The sequence below is a fragment of the Gossypium raimondii genome, chromosome 10 (assembly GCF_025698545.1).
Source record: "Gossypium raimondii isolate GPD5lz chromosome 10, ASM2569854v1, whole genome shotgun sequence".
In the NCBI taxonomy this organism is placed as follows: Eukaryota; Viridiplantae; Streptophyta; class Magnoliopsida; order Malvales; family Malvaceae; genus Gossypium; species Gossypium raimondii.
Genome location: NC_068574.1, coordinates 28532359 through 28538285, shown reverse-complemented (window position 1 = coordinate 28538285; position 5927 = coordinate 28532359).

The following is a 5927-nucleotide window of genomic DNA, read 5'->3' as shown; positions in this document are numbered from 1 at the left end:
TCTTACTTTGTGAACAAATGGCTTAAGTGGTTGCTTGACAAATATGATGAGAAGCACAAGATTGCTACTGCCTATCACCCCCAGTCCAATGGGCAAGTTGAAAGAGTGAACCGTGAAATCAAAGGTATCCTTGAAAAGGTAATATGCCCTAGCAGAAAAGATTGGTCTCTAAGGCTTGGTTTATTACATTTAAGACTCTGTTAAGAATGACTCTGTATCGTTTAGTCTTTGGAAAGGCATGTCATTTGCCATTAGAGTTGGAGAATAAAGCTCACTGGGCTTTGAAGCAGTTGAACTTTGATCTTAAGAAAGCCAGTGAGAGAAGGATGTTACAACTTGATGAGTTGGAAGAGCTAAGGTTGTTTTCCTATGATAATGCAAAAATGTGTAAAGAAAGATCAAAGAGATTGCATGATAGTCATATATGACCTCGCGAGTTTAAAGAATGTTAGAAGGTTTTGTTCTTTAATTCAAGGTTGAAGTTATTTCTTTGAAAGCTTAAATCCCGATAGAAAGGACCTTATACCATCTACCAAGTTTATCCTTATGGAGCTATTGAATTATATGACAATTACGGAGGTATATTTAAAGTTAATGGTCAATGTCTCAAACACTACTGGATAGTGAAGTTGAGCGAATCGAATCCTCGCTCAAATTAGCAGACCCTTAAATTTTCATGAACTCATTGTGTAAATAAATAAATAATTAGAACTTATTTTCTTAATTTATTACATTTAATTAATTTTATCTAAGGAGATTGGAACTTAAGCGGTACCACTGTCTGAGTTGAGGGCCTCAAAGTTGGCCCAAGTACTAATCAGTTTTTTTTTAAGATACAGTCTGAGTTGAGGCCCAAGACAACAAAAATGAGGGAAAAATCTATGCCTTGCAGTCACACCCATTACTTGCCGCCCAAGTAACTTTAATGTAGCTAAATTTTTGCTATATGTTGGCCTAATTTTTCCCTATATAATCCCTTCTCCATTCTACTAATTTTCATATCCTTCAAAGCAATTCACTTCTACCCTAAAAATCCCTAAATCTATTCTTTGTGCCGTCAACCTCAAATCCTGAAAGGAACCCTAGTTCTTTTCTTTCTTTTTGCCAAAATTCCCTATAGCTGCCGCAAAGAGATCGCCGCTGCACCATCCTTGCTGTCACAAGATTTTTTCCGTAGCAAGTTATACCTACTTTGCCGATTTCTCTTTTCTCTCTTGTGCAGAAACTCTACTGATTTTCTGGAAAATACCTTGTCCTGCAAAAGAACTAGATTGTCAAAGACTACTCCTGAAAACCCAATTGTGGTTGATGAAGAAGTGAAAGCGTGATTTGATTCAATTTTAAAGCATCAACCTATGATGCCGAGAAAAGGTTTTAACCTGAAGAGCAATGATGTGATGGTTGTTCCTGTGCCAATTAGAAAGAAAATCAATGCTCTCAAGTGGGAACGATTTTGTGATGCTCGTTCACTTCCCGATGATAAACTAGTTCAAGAATTCTATGCTAGTTTAACTACGCAAGATGCTACTGAAGTCATCATTTGAAAGAAAAAGATGCTATCTTTGAGACATGGACGGAAGAGACTGACGATGCAAGCGAAGATGGAGCTAAAGATGACAAGGGGAATAAGTCAGAAAAATAAAATGGGGGCTTATTGACTTGTTATTTATTTAATTATTTTTAGATCTTTAGGAATTTATTTCTTTAGTAATTAGGATTTAATTTTTGCAAAATAAAACATAGGAAGCATGAATAAATACTTCTTTAGAAAGAAAAAGACTACGTGATGTGGCAACGGGAATGAACATGTCTAGGATTGAGTTATTAGGAAAGACTTGGTATATAAGCAGTCTTAATGACTCACCTCTCCTTCTTTACAACCCTACATGGTGTTCAGTTTTCATTCATTACTTTGTTCTTGCAATGAGGACATTACTTCTTTTTAAAGAGGGGGTAAGGAAAATAATTGCTGAAATTTTTTAAAGTTTTCAAGTATGTTTCAAATCATTTCTTTCAGAAGTATGTTTTAATAAATGAATGTTTAGAGAAATTCTTTTTAATAAGATAGCTTGTATGCAAGCATGAATGATGATTTTATCTGAGTAAGTGTATGTTATCATGAAAAATAGACTTTTTTATGATCTTAGTCTTAGCTAATGTTTGCCATGAAAACTTAGTTTCTTTTGAGATTAGACATGCATGAAGGTTTATATCTTTAGAATTGACTTAGTAACTTTCTTGAGGCGAAATCCTAGGAGACATAAAAATCTAAAATGATATAGGTACCATTTTTCTTTGGATCGTTTGAGCCTTTTCAAGCCAACCTTATGATATTAGACCCTTGAAACTGTAATTTTGAGCTTTAAGGCCTGTTTTTGTAATAAACCTACAATATAAGCCAGTTACCATTTTTTTAAAATTATCCTAATTTTGTGCACCTATCTTAACTAAAGTTGTCTTCAGAATCAACATTTGAGGCAATTTTTATAACGATGTATGTGCTCATGCTTAAAAAAAAAACAACAACAACAAAGACAAAGAAAGAGTGAAGAAAAATTTGCTTAGTCTCCAAAAAGAAAATGTATGAGTATGAGTTCAAAATAAGTTTGGGGGTGTTCCAAAGGTTCACTTAAAGAAAAAATTTGAATTTCAAGAAATCCAAGACAAGTTAAAGGTTAAGATTTTGAAACCGAAATGTCCCATCTCTTAAAATCCCCACCTTTAACCGAGCCCCATTACAACCATATAAAGACCTATTGATTTGATGATTATGTCACCTACATTAGTGTAGAGGAAGTATTAAGTTCAACATATGAAGATCATAAATAAGCCTTATGATTGTTTTGCCTGATTGATGAGAAATTGTGTTGAATGAAGAATATTATCTATGGCTGTGACATACATGCAAACTATGATTCATGTTGATATATCTTAAAACTTAGAATAAAATTTTCAAAATGTTTATATATGAGTTACTTGTTAATAAAGAAGATCTATGAGCATGAATTTATTGATGCATGATTATGAGACGAAGATTGATGCTACTTACACTCTTAGCAAAATTTGCCTTAGCAAGACCTTGTGCTGTGCATGAACATTACTCGGGACGAGCAATGATTTAAGTTTGGGGGTGTGTAAAATGAAAAATCTATAGGATTTTTCCTATATAATTCATCACCTTTTTACTTAAATTTGTTGTTAAAACCAAGTAATTGTTTAATAAATTAATGAAATATGCGAAAAAATGAAATTAGGACATAGAAATTATTAAAATGTGATTTTATACTTTATTATATAAATTTCATGTATAAAATGGCTTATTTTATATTAATTTGAGCATATTATATTTTTTTGGGCCATGCATGATTAAATTAAATAATAAAATATAAAGTTATATTTAATAATTCATTTTTAATATTTCATTAATAAATTGGGTTTTAATTAATTAAGTAAATTGATTAATTAAAGTGGTTAAATTATATTATTTGGTCCTCTAAACTATTTAACATTTTTGGACAAGTCTGAGAGTTTTCTTCTAATCGCAAAACCGTACAAATTGGGGACCAAGTCAACCCAATTTTCTGCTGCACATGGATGTCATAAACCATTTTTTGGTTTAATTATACAAAGTTCTTAAAGAGTTAAAGAAATCGGAGATTTTCCCGAAGATTTGCTGATGACCGAGTCTTAGTTCTAAGTTGTTGTGGCACTCAAATTGACCAAAAATCAAGGAAAAATTAGTGATCTTTCCTCAATTCATGGCCGGCCACTCTTGGAGGAAGTTTCAAAGGACCGACACTCCTATTTTTAGCAAACTAGCTACCTTGCCTCACCTATAAATAAGAGCTCATTTCTCACTTTTTCAATCATCCCTCATCTCTCATCCCATTATCTCTCACTCATTCATCGTTCTCTTAACTCTTTTACCTATCTTTCGCCTTCATCATCCTTGCATAAGGATTTTAGCAATTAAGTCTCTTAAACAATCCTTGGTCAGCCACCTAGGAGAGCCATCAGCAAAGTAGCAACGCAGAGAAGCGAAGGAGCCTCGTCAGTCAGAGTCTTGGGTGACAGCCACTCTGAATTGGGTTTAATATTTCTTTTCGTTAAATTTATTTTAAAGATGTTTGCTATGTGTTCTTTGTTCTTGTTTACAATAATGATAGCTTAAATTTATTTAAGCTAGGATGATTATTTTGATTAAATATTATTTATTTGATTCATGCTTATAATGTTTATGTCTCAATCGATCATGTTTTCAATTAAAATCAAGTATGTATTTCATTCATACGTGATTGAAATGCACCTGAATTAGCTAAGCGATCCTAACCAGACGACGACTAATGGATGCATAATTGAAATGTGCATGCTTAATTTAGATCCTAACCCGATTAAATTGTAGGTTGCATAACAACTCTAACCAAGCTCTGTTATCTGCATAGTTTTTAGATTTGTGTGATTAAAAATTTTCAAACCTAACACGTCCTTGTTACCTCACACGAATGCTAAGAAACCCTTAGTAAATAAGGATCAATAAAATGTGTATTTATTAAGTAAAGGATTTTGAAAGGACCTAATGTGGTTTCCAAACTCATGAAAGATCAAGTTGTCATGGAATGTTTTTCCGAATGCTGTTAAGCATGTTGATAATAAATTGAGTTTAATTGAAGTAATTGTTCTAGTTTATTTATGTTATAATTGTTGCAAATTGCATTTAATTTTACTAAAATCTATTTCATTCATATAGTTTGCATACTTAGGATAATTTGCATTAGGGATCATTGCATTTAGTTTAATATATTTTAATCACCACTTCTCAACTATATTGAGTTTTTTTTATTTACCAAATTGTTAATATAATTTTACAAATTAAGTGACTTAGCACAAATACAATCCCTGTGGAGACGATAACTCGATAGTTGCTTATTACTTGATAACAAATGTGTACACTTGCACAAACCCTAAGCATTGCACATATGAATGCATATATGCCAACATTTTTCCAGCTCACCAAACCAAGTCACACTACCAGGTTATTCAAAGAACAACAAGTACATTAGTTCTTAGCAATCTTTTTTTTCCTTAAACTCGTTCGAGTGTCAAAGGGTTGCCAACGAAGGTAGGGAAAAAATTTCTCCCTAAACACAGAATCTCCTAAGTACTCATGTATTCTCTCTTTTGGCCTATAGTAACCATCTTCTAATTTACTTAGTTCATTTATTACCTAAACATAAATTACTTGCTTTAAGCCTACTCATAATATATTAATAATATTTATGCTTTTTTGGATGGTATTATTATTAGGAAATTTAGCATGTTACAAAATTCTTTGACTTGACAATCACATTACCGAATTACCGAGTACCCAATCATGTCACAATTTTAACCAAAAGTCACCAATGAAGCTCAAACTTTTAACTAAAAAGATGGATGGAGCATACAAGTACCTCCTTAGCTACTCAATCCTTTTTTCTATAACGGAGTGCCCCTAATTTTATTTCAATGAAACACACTTTTGCTTAGACTTACCTTTCTAATCAACAGTATGATGGAGCAAACAAAGTGATGCTGTAACGCCCTAAATTTCAAGTCTTTAATTTTTTTTGCATGATTTGTCACTGGTTGCTTGTTTGGTTTAATGGTTAAGTGATTTAGGTTTGTATCAGAGTGTTTGAGAAGCTTGGGTTCAAGTCTTGGCCTTGGCACAATTTTTGGTTTTTCTCTTAAATAAATCTGGACACTGGTACTTAGGCCTTATATATATTAATACTAGTTTTATGACAAAAAGAGCTTATTGGTCCAGTGGTAGGTGGTGTGTGAAGTATCCTTGAGGTCTAAGGTTCAAGTCTTGGGTTGTGCAAGGTAGTAATTATTTTATTGCTTGAGCTGTGTAGGTAGTGGTGTTTGACTAAAACACAGTTGTGGAG